Consider the following 20,732-nt stretch of genomic DNA (forward strand, 5'->3'; position numbering starts at 1 on the left):
AAAAGTTGAAAGGAACAACTCCTAGTGATATCTTTTTTTTTTTTTTTTTTTAAGATTTATTTATTTGAGAGAGGGAGAAAGAGAGAGAGAGAGTACATGAGAGGGGGAAGGTCAGAGGGAGAAGCAGGCTCTCCGCTGAGCAGGGAGCCCGATGTGGGGCTCGATCCCAGGACTCTAGGATCATGACCTGAGCTGAAGGCAGTCGCTTAACCAACTGAGCCACCCAGGCACCCCACTCCTAGTGGTATCTTGATGCTGTGGCAAGTGCGTGGGATTCTCCACCTTTCTTGGCTCCTTGGTCCTTTAGAGATGGCTCCACTTTACCTCACTCCATTCTCTGCTCTTAGCCTTTTTTTTTTTTCTTTTTCTTACCAGCTTGCTTTATGTAGGTATTTCCTACAATGAATCGGTGGCTTTCTCCGTGTGTCGCTTACTAGGTTGTGATGTCCTAGCACAGTGCTAGGTGAATAGTGACCCTTTATTCCCTAAATGTTGAATGACTGAATGGTGGAGGAAGAGGAGAAGCAAACAGTTTAGCAACCTTAAAACCAAAGGAGAAAACAGTAGGTATTTGAAAGTTAAAGTGTGCTGGGGAAGGAGTGTAAGTAAGGAAGGTAGGAATTGTTACATTAGCTGGACCATTGTGCACATTTTTTTTTTTTTTTCATTCTGCTTGACTGAGGCTGGTAGGCTAGCCCATGGCCTTGGCCACCAGTGGATGGCAGGTCCAAGTGGTGTTCGTGTCCTCTTCCTGAGGTTCCTTCAAGCTTGATTATCTTGTGTTCTCTGCCTGTGCTGGAACATAATCTGCTTGTTTGCTGGCAGTGTGATTTCAGTCTAGATTTCTCAACTGTGTGAGTCGTGTGTGTTCCCTCCCTCCGGGGAAGAACTGTGTTTTAATGTGATAGAAATGACCCTTGGAGTCCTGCGGTGATTTCCCTGTAGCAGTCCTCCTATCTGGTACGTTAAATTCTGGGCTTGACCTTTTATGGCCTCCTCAGACACATTATGTTTTCTTAGCTTTCCTTCTCTTGGCCCTTGAATTCAAGAGACACAGACTCCTTTTACTCTGGGGTTTTTCTTATGTGCATTAGTGTCCCCATTAGTGGCCTGGGTTAGAATAAATAGCAACTCTATAATGTATGTGTCTTATTTTTCTCTTGAGTTACATGAAAGCATTTATTTGACATTTTGATTCAAAATAGAGATAATGGAAAAGCTTTCTTTCAGCAAAAGGCCCCCTAACAGGGCATCCATTCTTATCACCGTGGCCATGCCATTGGACTTGTCCCTTGCAAATTGAACATGCTTGATCTCACAGGTGTTTGCATGGTTGAACAAATTATATTTGGACAATACACTGTTCTGCCTGTCTGATTAGAGAGGCAGGGCGGAGTTGTACATGGACTACTTGGTAAGAGAATTAAGGAGAATATTGGCAAACATTTTCCAAAAAAAGAAAACAAAAACACTTCTGAGAGTAAATACACTTTTTCTTTTCTTTTTTTTTTTTTTTTTAAAGATTTTATTTATTTACTTGAGAGAGAGAGAATGAGAGACAGAGAGCATGAGAGGGAGGAGGGTCAGAGGGAGAAGCAGACTCCCCGCCGAGCAGGGAGCCCGATGCGGGACTCGATCCCGGGACTCCAGGATCATGACCTGAGCCGAAGGCAGTCGCCCAACCAACTGAGCCACCCAGGCGCCCCTCTTTTATTCTTTAATGGCAAAATGCTCTTAAACTTATTGGAAGTCAGCCTTGTACTGCAAAGTCTTTTTTTTTTTTTTTTTTTTACTCTAGTAACTTCCATTTACAACTATGAGATTGTTAAGCAATATCTGGTTTTCCTTCTTGGAGGACAGCTGTAGTTAGATTGTGGCTGAACCCATAAGAAGATCCAATTTCCAGTGTCCTATATTTTTAGTCTGTAGTTTTTTGTTGTTTTTTTTAGCTTTTTGCCTAGATGTGAAATCTGTGTCCAGGAGAGTGGAAGTGTAGGGTGGGTTGATGAGGGAACTGTCCTAGGATTTCTGGAGATCTCTGAGTCCAATTAAAGTCTGTGGTTGTGATTTTTGAGAAAAGTTATCATAGCTATTTTTGTTTTGCTGCATGGTTGCAAGTAAGTAAGGCCAGAGTTAGGTGGAACATTCGAACATGCTGGAGGAGAGAGGAGCTGGGAGTTAAGGCTATCGTGGTGGCCCATGGGATCCAAGGTGCTGAAGGAGGGTAACAAAGACTTGGCATTGGGAAGTGGGAGGGGCACAGGCTGCTCAGATCAAAGAATTGTTGGAGTTGGGGTTCGAGAGGGATTGAGCTAGAAAGATGGAAGATAATCAAAGGTTGAGATGCAGGAAATTAAGATAATGGTAGGATTATAGGTCTAGGACAGGATTTTTCAAGAAATCATTTAAAAAAGCTTCTGCACAGCGAAGAAAACAGCCAACAAAATAAAGAGGCAACCCACAGAATGGGAGAAGATATTTGCAAATGACACTACAGATAAAGGGCTAGTATCCAAATCTATAAAGAACTTCTCAAGCTCAACACCCAAAAAACAAATAATCCAGTCAAAAAATGGGCAGAAGACATGGATACTACTCCAAAGAAGACCCATGAATGGCTAACAGACACATGAAAAAATGTTCAACATCATTAGCCATGAGGGAATTTCAAATCAAAACAACATTGAGATACCACCTTACAACCAGTTAGAATGGAAAAAATTAACAAGGCAGGAAACAACAGATGTTGGAGAGGATGCAGAGAAAGGGGAACCCTCCTACACTGTTGGTGGGAATGCAAATTGGTACAGCCACTTTGCAAGACAGTGTGGAGGTTCCTTAAAAAGTTAAAAATAGAACTACCCTATGACCCAGCCATTGCACTCCTGGGTATTTACTCCAAAGACCCAGATGTAGTGAAAAGAAGGGGCACATGCACACCGATGTTCATAGCAGCAATGTCCGCAATAGCCAAACTTGGAAAGAGCCGAGATGCCCTTCAACAGACTAATAGATAAAGAACCTGTGGTCCATATATACAATGGAATATTACTCAGCCATCAGAAAGGATGAATACCCATCATTTGCATTGACACGGATGGAACTGGAGGGGATTATGCTAAGTGAAATAAGTCAAGTGGAGAAAGACAATTATATGGTTTCACTCATGTGGAACATAAGGAATAGCATGGAGGAGATTAGGAGAAGGAAGGGAAAAATAAAGGGGGGAAATCGGAGGAGGAGACGAACCATAAGTGACTATGGACTCTGAGAAACAAACTGAGGGTTTTAGAGGGGAGGGGGTGGGGGGATGGGTTAGCCTGGTGATGGGTATTAAAGAGGGCACATACTGCATGGAGCACTGGGTGTTATACGCAAACGATGAATCATAGAACGCTACATCAAAAACTAATGAAGTACTGTATGGTGACCAACATAACATAAAAAAATAAATGCAAACAGCCAAAAAAAAAAAAAAGGCTAGGACTGGCATTTAGAATATGAGAAAGAATAAACAGCATGGGAGTCAGGGTCTTATCTAGACTCTGCAGAGTTATTACATGAATTAAAAGAAGATTCCCTCTTTGGGAAAAGTTTTCAATGAGCAATAATCATGCTTCGGGTCAGCCTCATGGGCTGTGATCCTGCCCCTGCACAAAGCTTCGCCTTTGGGAGAGGGAAGGAGAGGGGCAGTGGGAGGAAAGAGGTGCCCTTTTTTTCTGGCTGAGGAAATCCACTGGCAGAAGGCTCACTGAACCCAGGGGTGGGGGCTGGATTTAGCACAATCTGCCTAAGTTTAGGCATTAGTCTGGATCAGAGTGGATCACACATAGTCTTTTGAAAACTTTGTTTCCATTAAAACTGGGTATGTTTACATTGTATTTGCAAACTGGGTTGGAGGGAGGGAAATATTTTACTCTGGGTCACATGTGGAAAAGTTTGAAAGCCAGTGCTTGGGGTATGACTGTGGGAATGGGTAACTAAAATGGTGAGGAGGGCAGGATCTCTCTCTCTCTCTCTCTCACACACACACCCACACGGCCTTATAAAAAGGAGTAGGAGTATGATAATAAAAATGATTTCAATTTGGAATGCATTATACATGTGAAGGTTTGGGATTCAGCTCCCCTCTTCCCTAGTAACTTGGAACATTGTAAGGTGGTGGAGAGAAGTGTGGCTCAGATATAGGGTGAGCTCTGACTCAGCCCTGGGTCTCTGCAGCTTCACTGTCCAATTAGGGAAGTACCAGAGTCTGGGTCATCGCTAAGATCTTTTAAAAGCTAGGCAGTGAGGAGAGGAGACTGTTGGTGTGCTTTGGGTCATAGGGAGAGAGCTTTCTGCGATTTTCAGTGATGGGTTGACTGTAGAACACATAGTCAGCAATAGATAGTTGAAAATTTTAGAGGATTAGGAGGAGATCAGGTCTATAAAAAATCAAGTAGACGCAGTCTTGGGATTTGTAAGATATAAGTTCTAGCGTCTTCCTCCTACCGTGTTCAGGATTTTTTAAAAATGAAGAAATATTAGCATTAGCATCCGAGTGTGAATTTTGGCTTTGGCCTTAGAATGTAAGTGAAAACAGGCACGCACACTTAGCCTTTCCTCGGCCATGTCCCCGTTGTTAGGAGTAGTAAAATTGTGGTAGTAAGGGGCGCCTGGGTGGCTCAGTTCGTTAAGCAACTGCCTTCGGCTCAGGTCATGATCCTGGAGTCCCAGGATCGAGTCCCGCATCGGGCTCCCTGCTCAGCGGGGAGTCTGCTTCTCCCTCTGGCCCTCCCCCTCTCATGTGCTCTCTCTCTCTCTCTCTCAAATAAATAAATAAAATCTTTAAAAAAAAAAAAATTGTGGTAGTAAGTTGCAAGGCCTGGGTTGCTTTCTAGACTGAACCTGGGAGGTGGAGAGTCTAGTTTCCCTTTATACTGGATCATCTTGGTCAGGCGTTGGCAGTGGGAAGGAAGCAGGAGGCTACATTCTGTGGCTCTTAAAAAGGGAGGGAAAGGTGACCAGGCCCTGGTGGGTAGGGGAGTTAGGAGATTGGGTGGAGGTCCAGGATCCTGTAGCACTTCAGCCCGTTACCCCGAGTTCTTACCCCAAGCTCGTGTCAGGTACCTCATCTCTGGGTGCGCCCCTTGCTGGAGGAGTGGCCGGATAGGGATTCTTCCGTGGGTGTTTTCTACTATGACTAGAGGGTGGCAGAAAGGGTCATATCCCACCCATTCTTCCTGGGGAGCAAATATGTTGTAGTTAAAACTCCTTGTGTATTTTCCTTAGAAGTGTTGAAAGTTTGCCAGTACTTTTTTTCAAGTACTTTCAGGCATATTATAGATTGATTGGATCTTAAGTAAACTCGAGGAGTTAGTATTCCCTTTAATGACCGTTACTGTGGGGCAAGAAAATAATAGCTAACATGAACTTAGTGTTTATGTTAAAAACCGTCATTCTACCAACAGTATTTTATTTTTATCTGTATGAATAGCCATGCATTGTATTTTCTTAGCCTCATTTTACAGAATGAAGATTGAGGCTCACCTCTCAATTTTATTTATTTATTTATTTATTATGATTTTACTTTTAAGTCCTCTTTACACCCAAGGTGGGGCTCAAACTCCCAACCCTGAGATCGAGTCATGTGCTCCACTCACCGAGCCAGCGAGGCACCCCAGGATTTCACTTTTTGACACCTGGCCTCATTCCCCGCTTTGCCCACCCCTTTCGCAACCAAGTCAGTCACTTCATTTGGAGCTGGGGTGTATGTGTCGTTCTTTTTTTTTTTTTTTTCAATCAGGCCTGTCATGAGTCGGGAGTCCCTATATCCTGCCTGTGGACAGGAGTGCAGAGTTAGTCCTTTTCAGGCCTGCCAGATACTAAATACAATTTAGAGCAGCTAAGCGTAGCTCTCCAAAGATGGTCCAGACGGTATTTGATGCTGTGCTCTACAAAGTGTTTAAAGCTGCAAAGTTGCAAGTATAGGGCTTCCTCAGCAGAGCAGTCAAGTGTGAGTGAGGTTTTCTAGGGCCAGGAAGGACTGTTTTTGTTAAATAGTGTGAGGTCGGCTTGGGGATCCTAGCCACAGCTTGTTTTCTAGAGCCACGGCTGGTGATGACATCACCCCCACAGGTGCCGCATCGTTTTGTTCTACGTAGCCTGCCCTGCCCCGCCCCGCTCCTCCCTTTTTACAAAGAATACTTAAGGACTACTGTGAGCTTTTGTTGTGAAAATAAGTCTGAAATTCAATTCTGTGTGTGTAGAGGTAGCGAGATGAAAATACAGTACTTTTTGAGAAGCAGACAGTCCCAGAAATTCCAGTTTTAGGTTACTTGCGTTCAATCACTCCCAAGAGATTTTTAAGGGGAAGGGTGGGGACAGAGGAGGGGTTTCAGACTAGATGAGAAAAATAGCTGTGGAAGAACAAAGTTGAGTGTTTACACCCCTCTGCTGCCCCCCCTAATTGGAAGACTGGATATAGTGTTTCTAAGAGAACTCTGATTTCCGGCATATTTCATAGAGGCTGAAGAGCTCTGATTCCAAATGGTAAGCTTGGAGTCAAGGGATTGGATCTTTTTAATGATAAACTTACATGTTTGTTGAATAAAATTTGGAATACAGAGAACCATAAATAGTAAAAGCTTGATTCTCACTTTCAAACACAATCACTATTAGTAGTCTGTGTCTATCCTTGTACCCTACTCCTAGCTTATAGAATAAAGACTTCGGGGCTCATACTGTATATTTGGATTTGATGTCCATTTTCATCCAGCTTCATTTTGTGTGTAGTTTACCATGCCAAGTATTTTTTTTTTAAATGTAGAATTTTAGAACTGTAAGGCACGTTCAGAGAGAATTCATCTTTCCTCTATTTTCTAGAAGAGGAAATTTAGAAAAGTGGGGTTAAGTGACTTGCTCAAAATTGTTTCGGAGCTGGAATTGGAACTGGTTCCACTGATTCCCATTTACTTCTCACTGTACCGTGCTGCCTATTTCACTTTATTTACTGGGGAGAATTTGTGAGGTGTTATCCTCTAGGATACATTACAGATCATTAGATTTGCCTTAAAGTGTTAAATCCATCTAACTTTAACTTTGACTACGAAAAAAAGTAAAACCTTGAAACTACCCAAACACACCTGTGTAGCTAATTTGTCCCAGGTACTTTGGAGAAGTTTGAAAACCATTGTGATATGGCTGAATTGCTGCTACCTTAGGGTTATTTGAGGTGAACCTGAGAGGAGTGGAAGTTAAAAATGTAGGCTTTACATTTAGAATAAACATCCATAGATTTGAAGCCTTTCATTTCTTCCATGTTAAAGCCAATAAGTCTCTTAAAACTTTTTAGTGCTTTTGCCAAACTCTTATTTCCTGTGCCACATTTCTTCTACTCTGGAATAGATTTGCTTTCTTCTGCTGCATTCCCATAGGAATTCTTAGCGGCATCATTCCTTTGGCATATTGCTCACCCCGTCTTATGGCTTGACATTTTGAGTATTTGATGAATGGTAACTTTCCCTGGGGTTGCATGTGTTAGTGTCTAGTTCATCAGCTCCTCAAGGATGGGGAGGTTGTCCTGTCGTTTCCCTTCCTGCCTGCCTCTCTCTTTCCCCTCCTTTTGCTGTGTCTTCACAGTTCTAGCGGAGCACCTCCTAGGTTCGCACTGTTATTACTCTGACTTGTTAAAAAGGTGCTGAGCACAGTTAGGGCAAATTAGGGCACATGGCCTCTTCTTTCACCTCTGGGAGCTATTAGTCATGCTGGCACCGTCAATCGCAGGAATATCTCTGCAGAAGAAAAAAGTCTAGCATGATTTGCACATCTGTTTTGGTCAACAGGTAGTTAGATGTCCTTTTTGAGGCAGTTACGGATTCAGATGATGTACTGGCGCACGCATTCTCAGACTCACCCTCACCTCTGTTTGACCCTTGGTCAATGGAGAACAAACCAAAACAGCTGAAGTGACTTTAGTGAGCTGGGAAGGATGTCTAAAAAATAGGTGATGGAGAATCCTCCGTTTTTGTTTTTCTTGGAAAAATTCCTCCACAGGAAGTCTCCAGCATATTAAATTCTGCATCTTGAAGAGTTAATAATTTTGTACGTCTTGGCTTTCTGCATCTTGAGGGAAGAATTAAAGACAACGAAGGGAATGAAGAAATTTAGTGTAGAAAATCTGAGGAGTAGGGAGTGGGGAAGAAAGGAAATAATTACTAGGATATATTTGTAGGTGGGGGCCCGAGGACAGGAGAAAGAATGGAAAGAGATCGAGAAATAAGGATAAATAGCCAAATATTAGGGTGGGGACAGAATCTGAATGTCATTTGGCAAAGCTGATTATACTTTTGGTGCTTTTCCAGAAGTTTTTCCGGTGATTGGGGTGGGTGGGGAACTTGACTAGAGATGACAGCTTAAGTGCTGGAGAAATAGGATGGACATAGCCTGAGCAGCTAGAGTAGGAAGACACAGAATTAAAAAAAAAATTCTTTTTTTCCTGACGGTGCTCTGCATTTCTTATGATACTGTACTTAATTTATTCTCTAGTGTTGCACCAAAAAGTTTGTTTAATTTAGTATAATATAAAGAATCAAATCCTTTCGGATCAGTGGCTTGCTTGTCTCCTGACTTGTTCACTGTAGAAAAGTGTCAGGACACAGAAGATGTGTTGCAAAAGGAGACCGATTTCAGGAGCTGCCCAGGAAAGCAGCCACATCACTTTATGGACAGGGGACCCCGTGTGCGATGTATGTGCGCATGCACCCATGTCTGCGCTTTTCCCTTAAATGTGTAGTTGCAATGTACTTGTGCAGATGGTTTCACGTGTTGCTAGAGTGTGAGTTTATTTCTCTTGGAGTCTTTTTTTATTTGTTATATTTAAGCAATGATGGTTCTGCATACCCTCTAGGCCTTTTGGAATTATTTTGCACCTGTTTGCTTGGTTCTGCAAAAGGAGTAAAGTAACTTGGGAATTTTATGATTGGAAAAGGAATTCTACTTACTGAAATACTTCTGTTTACTGTTGGGTTCTAGTATCTGTCGTATTATTGCCTGCCCCGGGCTGGGCCCCCTCTGACATAAGCGTTAGGAACTGAATTGTGTCAGCACTGCGACTTAAGGTGTTTATCCTAATCCAAGTGTCCTTGGATTGTGCGGTGCCACTGAGCAAGGTGCTACACTGATTGCAGACCTGGGCTGCAAGTGTGAGTTCTGAAGAGCTCTGTGATTACCCAGTGAAAGCGTTACTGGTAAACGTGAGTTGGTGTTTTTCTTTGGATGCGCTGTTTTGACCGCTTGAAGGTAGTGGTATTTGTGTTAGTTACAATGCCATTCTCCCAGAACGGAATGAATATCCGTGAATTCTATTTGCTAAGGGTGCTGTCCTGCAGCAGAAGTCAGTAGAGAGTGATGACCAGTGAGAAACCCGCACAGATCTGGTCCAGATTTGGGTGTGCGGTAGGTATTTGGGTTGGCCGGGTTTCCTGGAAGACAGGCTTCCATTGTATTTATATAGCTATATTCTAAAAGTTCTGTAACCGTTGCACAATTGTGAGTGTGTGTTCCAGAAGCATGAAGTAGTAGATTTCTTGTCTGAGGTCTCAGTTCTGATAGCCATAGCTGCTGCTTTTCTGGACAGGTGCCCCTTCTCTTTTCCAGCCATTCCTCATCCAGCTTTCTGCTGTGATTTCTGTACCCACTCGAGCGGTGAAAGGAAGATCCTCTGTGCTTTCATCAGATAAATGCTACGCACGAAGGAGAGATTATAGTAATGCCTGTGGCTGTTGTGTTTTAACTACTACTCGACAATTTCATACTGTTTTTACACCTGTAGAGAATTGGAAGGTCAGCAATGTGGGGTGCATTGAGAGAAGATACAAGAGGAAAGTGTGTTTGGGAAAAGTAAGCTTTTCAGAAAGTGCTCAGAGGCAAATTCATTCAGAAACGTGAGCTCATCACCTGGTTGATTTAACACATTAATACAAATGAGAAATACCTGGCCGATATCCTTTGCCAGGAGGTTAGGTTTCTGCCTCTGCTCAGGACATTCTAAAAAGATCTCTGTCACTTCACTCCGTTTAAAATTTCTTAGATTCTCTAGTGTCTGTGATGTAAAGGATTGGCTAAATTCTTTCAGGTCCCTCTCGTATCTGAAATTATATGGTTCAGGGGGACTGTGTATCCCAAAACACATTGTCGTAGGACTGACTTTGGAACCACTTTTTTTTTTCCTTGTTTTTCTGAGAATTTAATACCTTTTTGAAGATAATGGCCCTTTAGGTGAGTCTTAATCCATGAGAACCAATCATGCAGACTGAAGGTAGTAAATTCCACACACCTCACACTTCACTAATATGAATCTTAAAAGATTGTCTGAGATTTCTCATTATAAGTGTGCCAAAATAATATTCCATTAGAGTGCTGTTTAATATTAGGCCTTCTTTATTGACTCATTAAGGTGATTATGTTAGATAATAGAAAAACAAGCTTATGATGCCTGGAATTGTTTGAAAAAATAGGTGCTTAAGTTTCTTAAAGATGTTTTCTTACAACCTCATTTCTTTCTACGCAAACATACTAAGTATAACTTGGTGCATAGGGGTGTGTTTTTTTGCTCTGAAGCGTCCAGAGAGGATTAACAGACGTATTTAGTAGGTGAGATGTGGGCATAGGGCCTGGCCTGTGGACAAGTGCGGAGGGAAGAGGGGGAGGGAGGGGTGGCATTGAGCTGGGAGTGGTGGGGAGGTCTTTGGCAAGCTCCTAGCCTGGGAGCTGGACTGGCCCCGTGGTAGGGGAGATGATGGGCATGCTCCAACCAGCTGACTTTTGAGAAGAGGCCAGTGGAGTGAGCCTGCAGATTGGAGTAGATTTTCTTCAACAGTAGAATTCTTCTTGGACAGACCTGAGCAGAGAGGTTGGAAAGGAGGGTCCAGCCAGAGCCTGGAGGACTCTGCGTTTTGCATGGAAGAATTTGGGTTTTCTTTCTGCAGTTACTGAGTTTGTCTGAACAGATGAATGGTGTGATCATAACCGGAGTTGAGGAAGATTAGTTGGGTAGAGATTCAAAATAGGGCTAACAATTGATGAGAAAGAAATCGTTATGAGAAAAATGTCCCCGTTGGTAACATATTTACTGGTTCTACTTATTTTAATCAGAGTCTGCTGTTTATCATTAAAACTGTTTTTTCCACAATGTAAAAGTCTTCAAATTATTGTCTAGGATACTATCTACTGCAGATAAAGTACACAGACTTCAAGTAAAAGAGGAACAATCAGCATAAGGTCCTGATTCTGATCTTTCTTCATCCAGCATGTTCAGATATTCACTTTTTGTAATGAATCCTGGTCCTTGGCATTCTGTTTTTTTTTTTTTTTCCCCCTCCCTGAAGATGTTTCTTAAGCCCTTCTCTTAATAGTGTTTTGAAAATGTTACTTGGTTGATTAAAAGTGGGTATATCCCGATATCCCCACCCCCAATTTATTAAGCTTCTAGTTCCATTGTAGTATGCTATTTTAGGAAAGTTCTTGGACAGTAGTTTGTCTTTAATCCTTGTGAATATTATTTGACATTGATAGTCCCAAAATTTAGAGTAAAAATGTCTCGGAAAGAAAGTCAAAGTCCTAGCTAATAAGGGAGAGAGTTGGAATTGATTAGATCTGCGTGATACTGAGTCACTTTCCTTATCTGTAAAATGGAGGCATTGATACTACATTTCTGAGTGGTCATGAGAAATGAAATGATCTGTGTAGATTGTTTAGCATAATGATGGCATAGCTTATTTATAAGCTACCTGTTGTACAACATGAATCATAGAAGCACAGTGTTTATGAACCTAAAAATCTTAGTTGATTTGGTTGCTGAGATAAGTAATTTTATGTTCTCAGTTTTGGAGTTGTAATTTTTCTTTTCAAATTTAATATTTGAAATTGCCCAGTTTTTAAAGAACAGTAAGGACTCTTAGTTTTGTGTGCTCCGAGTGAAACTTGCATCCTCAATACTTTCTTTTAATTCTGCCCTACAGACTGTCATTCTACTGGTTCAGTTCTGTTTTGTGTTAATTTTTATTGCCTTCCCCCCAGCCCCCCTTGAAATGCAATAGTCCTGTAGTGTCCTAGTGGAAACATTGTTCTCTTTGTTGGGGCCAAAGAAGTGCCTTTGTCATTCCTTTGAGACATTCTGCAGATGCCATTTTGCAGTTCTCAAAAATATGTCCCTGTCCTCCTTGTGCTGTGTTAAATTGTGCGTGTGTATGGCTTGGTATTTTAATGAAGTTGTAGTGAAAACTTGACAGTGATACTTGTCATATGAGAACAAAACAAAGAAAGGCTCTTTCTTGATCGAATGTAGATATGCGTTCCCCGTCTCTCCGTAGTGTTGTGTGGTCCGAAAGTCGATCCCTCCTGCACTCAGGCCCTCAGATGTTTGCTGCTTTTTGACTAACTTTATAGGACACTGTTCATGCAACTAATTCTGAGCCGGAGTTCTAAGCCTTTTGTTGATGTGTATTGCTTCTCAAAGATCTCTTAATTTATATCTTAATAGCATTTTAAGTGGCAAGAATGAGCTCTAATTTGCTAAGTGGCTTTAATCCTTGTATTAAGAAGTGGGGGCAAAAATCTGTTGGGAAATTGCCCTGATAAAATCCAGGAAATTCCTTTCATTCTTTTAAATCCAGTTAAAATCTAACTTTAAAAAAAAGGCCTCTGATGTAACAGTGTCTGAAAGTGTGTGCTTCTTAGAGTCCAGTAATTTCTTGTATACAGTGCCAAGCTCAAAGAGGGATACTATGAATGTACCTCTGTGTTTCAGGTAAATCTATACCACATGGCATGGTACCAGTTTATTATAATTTTACTGGGATTTACTCATCCTGTTTTGCACTGCCTTTAAAACTGCTAAAGCTGGGAATACAGAACGAGAGAAAACTTCATATATTTTGTTTTAATGGACCTTAATCTATTTAAATTTTTTTCTTAATCATAGTAACCTAGTCACTGAAGAAAACTCGATAATATAAGGAACTACAAATAAAGCAAAAAATTTCTCATTGTCTGCATTTAGGAACAACCACTGTTATCATTTGGACTGAGCATTTCCTGTCTTTTATCTGTGAATATGTACACATGGGTTAAAACAACAGCATTATCCTTTTAAACCTGCTTATTTTCCCTTGGCAAAATATGGCGAATGTGTCTCTGTAAATTCTTAAGCTGGTAGTACTTAATTTTGGAAAGGTGAATCCATAGGGCACTCATTTCATTTATATGGACTCACTTGGAAGTTCTCCATTAGTAAGAAGCGTGTACATTTATTGCCTGAAGATACATGTGTCAAAAAAGGATAGGCTGATCATTTTGGATGTTTTCCAGGATCATAAAAGCATAACAAGTCTCTATTAGAACTGTTAAGAAGCCTTTGAAACAAGTAAAGGTCTGATCACATAAGCCTTGGCTCCTCCCGGACAGCTGGCTCACTGATTCCCAACAAGAGCTGGTTCTGCTGTAGCCCAGCTCCTGTCATCTGGGCAGAGGTGCACAGGGATTTCAGTGTTTGTATGTGTCTAGCCGTCAGCTGGACTTGTTTCATATAATGATACCAAGCCCTGTGTCGTGCCATTCCATCTGTTTTGTTTTTTTTTTTTTAAAGATAAATATACAACTGGTACAGGACCGATCCTGTTACAATAAACTCAGTGGCAGAAGTAAACTCTTTCTTAATATGGATATTCCTATAGAGTTTAGGGGTGGAAGTAGAAGGAAACTCTCCCCAGGGAATTGGTGCATACTGGGACCCATTCTTCTCCAGAAGAGAAAAACTATCCTCCTCCCCCGTTCTCATTACTCTGGGGTTCAATGGGGGAGAATATTTACTTTTGATCTATAGATAATACAGCAAAAACAAATTTTCTTGTCATAACTGTGTTGTTTTGTCAGTTCATTGAGCGTTTATTGAATTCTGATGTTCCAGTATGGTTAACAAATGGAATTGGAGGGGATAATGAGATTGAGAAGGATAGGAGATAGCCAAATTATGGCTGAACCCAGATGGTTTGAATAGAACTAGTTAAAATCCTTAGACTGGGGTTGACTCTGGTGGGAGGAAAAGGGCAGGGAGATGGTGACAAAGGGGAAGTTGAGTGTGGATGCTGAGTGGTTAAGAGTGCTGCTACATATCATCCGTCTTGTCTATAGATACATATGTATGTACACACACCTTTCTATACCTCTGAGGACAATATATAAATGTGTGTGTACTTTCAGCATAGCTTCTATAGGCATATTGCAAAGGTCCTTCCCTTACCAAGGGCAGACTGTATAAAGTCCTGTTGACCTACTGCATCTATAGGCAATGTCTTTGTCTCAGAACACGGTCTACTGGTGATGTTCCTGCCTCTGGTTCCAATTCCATTCAGCCTGTCTGCAGTGGTCAGTCCCATTGTTCAGGTTTCCCCCAGGACCATGCTTTGCCCTGTCCTGTCCCTTTGAATAGCTGTAAATCACATTCTATAGGTCATCAGTTGTGTGGATCATGGGGTAGATAATTAGATAAGTTAATAACAGTGACCGCTCTAGGCATAACTTGTCTTTGAAATGTGATTCCTGATCAGATCCTACTGCCCCTGGTTCTGTCCATAGGGAGGATTGCCTTGGTGATCTACCATGTATATGTCAGGGCTGTCTCAGAGGAGGGACCGCACTACTCTTCACCCATTTTAGTCTGACTTCACTGTTCTTGGTATCCTGGTTACTCTGTTGGTGGGTATTGTTGGAATGGTAGAGGGTCCCTGCTGGGTTGGTTTGCCATCTACTGGACTTCTCTTTCATGGCCTTGTGATTGGTGAGTGTGTGTGTGTGTGTGTGTGTGTGCGTGCGTGTGCACCATAAACTACCAAATAATTTGATTGGGCTCCCCCTGACCCCATATTTTATTCTGTGTATCCTCTGGCTTAAAAATCAGTAGAAGAGTTATTGTTAGGTTTGATCACAAACTGCTTATTTTTAACCTCATACCTGGAAACTTGGGTTGGATTTTTTTTTTTTCTTCCAAGGATAGACACGGGAAGTAGACGGTCTAGACAGAGGAGAGAGTCAGCATTAATGAGGACACGGAAGTATGAAAATTTATTTTGTGTTGAGGAGGCTGGTATGGCTGGAGGTCAGGGGAGGGGAAGCAGAAGACAAGCTGAAGGTCTGGATTGGAGCCAGCAAGTGCTAAACCCAGTAGCTTATACTGAGGCATTTGGTCTTCATTCTCCCTGCAGAGCCACTGGAAGCCTTTAAAAAATTATTATTATTATTATTATTTGAAGAAAGAGGCCTAATTACAGATACCTGTGTTTTAGAAATAATACATGCCAGGTTTTATGGAGAATACCTGTTTACCCTGGGCATCTGTTCTGGTGACTTTTACTGTTCATTAAAAGAGCCTGCCCAAGGAAGCCTCATTTTGTATTTCTAGTGCTATGAATTTTCCTTTGTGGGTACTATTTATTATACAGGGGACTAGGATCAAATATTTAACTTAATTGTGATAGTAAATCTTGTTACCAATTAAGTATATTGTGTTTAGTATAGAATAATAATCTGAAGCTTGGGAATATGATTTAAGCAGGTATTTTTGGAATTTGTTGCACTTTATTATGAGACAAATTAGAGCCCACTCTTACTGTGTTCTAGGCTGGGGATTCAAAGATGAATAAGCCTGAGCTGCTGATAAGTTCACAGTAAGACCAACTGATACTAAAAATTCAAAAATGATCATTTCAGCCTTAGAAGTACATACAGAGAGAGGACAACTGAGTGAGCTTGGATGAAGAGCGAGGAAAGGATCTGGTGATTCCTGTACAGAGTCTATTTCAGTGTGTTACTGGGATTTTGTTTGTAGCTGCATACTAAATGAATATGATCCGATTACTCATTCATCATCAAATGTTTCTTTGGCTACCTTACTATATGCCAAGTACTGTGTTAAGCTGTGGGGATATGGGTGTAAGATTGCAGTCTTTGCTCCTAAGAATCGGATTGTTTACATGGAGAGGGAACCAGTCAGTAGCAAAGAGAAGGGAGAGACATTTTGGGAACTACGAATGGCCCTGCAAAACTGTGGGTAAACAAATTTTTCTTACTGAACCATTTTGCTAATATTCAGTGGAATCTTACTGTGTATCAAGTGTGTGAGAGGGGGAATAGTTCTATAAATCTTCTTAATAGTTGTTCTAGAACTATTCGTTGAATGAATGAATGTATCTTTTGTGCAAGAATAGGTTTTTATAGATTGGTATTAATTTAAAAGAACGTTTGCATTATTTGCTACTGGTTTTCCCTTCACGGAAAGGATACTTTTTCTTTTTCTTTTCTTTCTTTCTTTTTTCTTTCAATTGAAATTCCAGGAAGTATCACTGTCTCAGGTTTCTGTCCAAGCACTTTTCTGAAGCCAATGGGTGGGTGTATGTTTAGATCCAAGAGAAACAAATTACAACCATGGATGTGAACTTTTCAGTCTTCTCAAAATAAAAGCTCAAAAAAATATTTTTTACGCTTTTCTTTTGCAAAGACCATCTTTTTCTAAAGAGGGATGAAACAAAGATAACATGCTAAGCATATTGGATCTTCATCATACTGTTCCCACCTTTCCTAGTAATTAGCACCACTCACAATGTTCTTTGAGAATTTTATTTCAAAGTTTAAAAAATGGTAGAAAGAAGTGTTTATGTGGTAAAGTTCAAACAACCTTTGTTGTGTATTGCTATTTTAAAGAAGGTAAGCATTTTGAGAGTCAAAGAGCAAAAATAGCATTAGATTTACAAAGGCAGGCAAAATGGGGATTCAAGAGCTTTCTATTTTATGAGACATAAATTAGACATTTGAAAGAATCTTAGCTTAAATTTATTAAATAGGAGTGCAATGGGGAAGAGGTGAAGAAGGCTTTGTTAATTGTTAAGGCCCTGAAATGCATACTTCGTGTAGCACACAGATTTCCTAAGGCCCCACCCCCCACCATGTGACTGTCATCGTGTTTTGTGTGGCTGTGGAAAAGGACACTGCCATGGAGGTGCACATTACTAACCTGGTAGAAGAGGAAAGAGGAAATAAGGGTAGGAAAGGAGTATTACAACCATAAAGTTGACATATTTTAGACAGTTTAGTAATTAAAATTTGTGTGATTAGGTTGTAAGAACCTTCAGGACATTTACTTATATACCCTAAGCATTGTATATGGACCACACTTATTTGTAATAGTATGAGTTTTTTTCCTAGACTTTTCCCCCCCTCACTCTTCCATTAATCAGAGATCCTCATTTCTGTGGTCTAGGGCCATCTCTTTGCTTTGCTGTTACAATTCTGTATATCACAGTTTGCTTCTTCATACCATTTCTCTTGTTCCTAGTCCTAACATTTAAAGTAGATTTCTTATACACAGAATAGAATTGGGTCCTAACTTTTTTCAATCTGATGATCTCTGTCTTTTATTTGATGTGTTTAGATCATTTATATTTAATCTAATTATTGGTGTTTGTGGGACCATATTGCTATTTGTTTTCTATTTGTCCTGTCCTTTTTCTATCTTCCTCTGAATAATATTTTTCTGATTCCATTTTATCTAATGGCTTATTCTGTTCTATATACCTCTTTTTTCTGTTACTCAGTTTAAATTGAAGTTATTAACTTGTCTCCAGACCTTTTTCTCCTCCTTTAACTATTTCAGTGAATGGCTTTGCTATCTAATTAACTGCTCTTTATCTTTGTTTTCTTTCTCTCAACCTTAACTCTCATGTGTCACCAGAGTCTTACCATTGTCCTAATTGAATATTTCTTGAATTTATCCACCTCATTTCGCTGACACCTTCCATATTCAGACATGGTAACTTGCATAAAGCTTAGCTCTCTCATGGTCCATTTTTAACCTTGGTAGCCAAAGAATTGTAAGTCTCAACTTTGACAAAAAATTGACAAACTATTTATTTTTACTGTGCTCTCTTGAAAAACAAGTGATTTCGTAAGAACAGCAAACAAATTCTCTTTATCGGTTTATAAATTTTTCTGATACCTTCTCATCCCAGTATAAAGCAGCCTTCAGACTCTTCCTTAAACCAACCTCTTCCCAAACAATAAACACCAACTCTATCAGTTTTAGCTTGAGTCTCTCCTGTGTTCTTTATGGATCTGTTCTTTAGTAACTCAGCCCATTCCATAATAAATCAGTCAAATTGCTTTCGGAATTGAAATTACAATGGCAGAATTCACTTTGGAAGAGAGGGAGGCAGTGACTATGCATTTGTTAATATTTTATTTAAAAACAATGCAGTTACTATCTCTTGTCTGGATAAATATGTCATGATCTGTCTGGTTTTCCTACTTTTTTCTAGTTTTTATTTAACCTGTTGTTTAAAACTACTACCCTGACTACAGTGTAAAGTTTTTTAGTTTTGTGCATAAAATCCTTTTATAAATACCACTTTTCAGAAGAAGCCCAAGCTTTTTTTTTTTTTTAATTTATTTGAGAGCGCACACACAGGAGGGAGAGGGAGAGAGAATCTAAAGCAGACTCCACACTGAACTCAGAGCCCGATGTGGGACTCGATCCCATGACTGCGAGATCATGACCTGAACCCAAACCAAGAGTCAGACGCTTAACCCACTGAGCCACCCAGGCGCCCGCCCAAACTTTTTAATGTAGCTTTTACCTTATAAGGTTCTTGCTGTTGTAGATGTCAGCATGCTAATCAGGTTTCCCTGCTCACCTGTCCAGTTTCTCTCCTCTCTAAACTTACGTACATGTTGCCACTCATATTCTACTCTTGGGTCTCAATGTAGATATAATTTCCTATGGGTAGCCATTCTTCTATGGTTCTTTCTTCTACTGGGCCTCCTCCTCCCTGTTTAATGTACCTACTGAATAACCTCCCTTCTCCCCAGTTGACTCTTTATTTGCCTTTCTCCACCATCAGGTTCTAAGCTCCACAAAGGCAGTTATCATATCTGTGTTCACAGTTGTCTGGCATCTAATGGGCTCTCAATAAGTATTTGCTGAATGAACAAATGATTACTGAATGATCTGATAATGGCTTCCTGTCCTTCATCCTTAGCACTTATCTTGTCCTGCAGAGCTAGTTCACAGCCAATGTTCCTGTGGTGCATTCGCCTGACACTGAGGCTTCACGTACCTCTCTGAGTGGGTAGATTCCATCTACCATGTTTAGTTTTTATAGTACCCGAACTCTGTTCTTGTCATGCAGACTTTTATCTAGTTCTAGCCCCTTCCGATGCCCTGCCAAATAGTCTTTTATTTTTTTTATTTTTATTTTTTAAGATTTTATTGATTTATTTGACAGAGACACAGCGAGAGAGGGAACACAAGCAGGGGGAGGGGGAGAAGGAGAAGCAGGCTCCTTGGTGAGCAGGGAGCCCGATGTGGGGCTCGATCCCAGGACCCCGGGATCATGACCTGAGCTGAAGGCAGATGCTTAATGACTGAGCCACCCAGGCGTCCTCAGATGGTCCTTTAAAAAAATTTTTTTGAGGAAATTCTGGCTCCTAAGATGCTCTTTTTTTTTTCTCTCTCTCTTATGTTACCTGAACTTTCAAGAATAGTCCCTTCTTGGAAATACAGTAAAAAGTTAATAGTAACAAATGCTAGAATTAGGATAATTTTCTCTCTGTTCTGGGGTGATTCCCTAATCATCATTCCTTTCCTTGATTTCTGTAATCTTCTCCAAGAACTTTGGTATCCTGTCATCACGTCAAACTCTAGTGTCTGAAAGATCCGAAATCTTGCAGCCTTTCCTAGTCTTCTGGGCTTGAAAGTTCGGTATTATTTTTTAGTTATGCCTCTTCTTTACTATCTATTTAGATATCAACTTCTTTGGATTTTTTTTCTCTGAAATTTAATATCAGTCCTTTATTTGTCTTTACTATTATTGCTTGCACACCAGCCTATTCTCCTCTCCCCAGCTTTATTGAGGTACAGTTGACAAAATTGTAATATATTTAAAACGTACAGCATGATGATTTGATATACAGATACGTTGTGAGAGGATTCTCACAATGAAGATTAAACATCCATCACCTTGCAGTTACTCTTTGTGGGGAGGTGGGGGACAGGAGAATGCTTAAGATGTACTCTCAGCAAATTTCAAGCATCCAATACAGTCTTATTAACTTTAGTCATCATTCAAGTGTACATCAGATCCTCAGAACTTACTCATGACAAAGTTTGTACCATTTGACCAACATCTCCCCCATTTCTCCCACCCATAGGAGCTTTTTGTCCCTTAAAGATTTTACTTATTTTTTGAGAGAGAGAGAGAGAGCGCACGCGCACACGTGAGCAGTGGGAGGAGCAGAGGGAGAAGGACATGCAGACTCTGCGCTGAGCGCGGAGCCCAGCGCAGGACTGGATTCCCAGACCCTGAGACCATGACCTGAGCGGAAATCAAGAGTCCGATGCTTAACCGACTAAGCCAACCAGTTGCCCCCCACAGGAGCCTTTTTATATAGCCTTCCATTTGGACCATCCCTGCTTTTACTATCTCTCCTTTCCAATACAGGGTCCTCAAATTTATCTTTTTTTTTTTTTTTTTAAGATTTTATTTATTCATTTGAGAGAGAGAGAGCACACAAGCAGGGGGAGAGGCAGAGGGAGAGGGAGAAGCGCTCACTGAGCCAGCCAGAGCCTGACGTGGGGCTCCATCCCAGGACCCGGAGATCGTGACCTGAGCTGAAGGCAGACGCCTAACCATCTGAGCCACCCAGGC

At 40.9% G+C, this 20,732-nt stretch overlaps 1 protein-coding gene and 1 pseudogene across 15 annotated transcripts in view; one reads left to right on the plus strand and one right to left on the minus strand.

Moving 5' to 3' along the window:
• The window catches only part of EPB41L2 (erythrocyte membrane protein band 4.1 like 2), a 210,278-nt gene that overhangs the window by 47,903 nt on the left and 141,643 nt on the right, over positions 1-20,732 (plus strand). The gene's annotated exons all lie outside the window — the stretch shown is intronic.
• On the minus strand, positions 3,543-3,662 carry LOC116634832 (annotated as a pseudogene).

Source organism: Phoca vitulina, unplaced genomic scaffold (assembly GCF_004348235.1).
Source record: "Phoca vitulina isolate PV1807 unplaced genomic scaffold, GSC_HSeal_1.0 scaffold9, whole genome shotgun sequence".
Classification (NCBI taxonomy): Eukaryota; Metazoa; Chordata; class Mammalia; order Carnivora; family Phocidae; genus Phoca; species Phoca vitulina.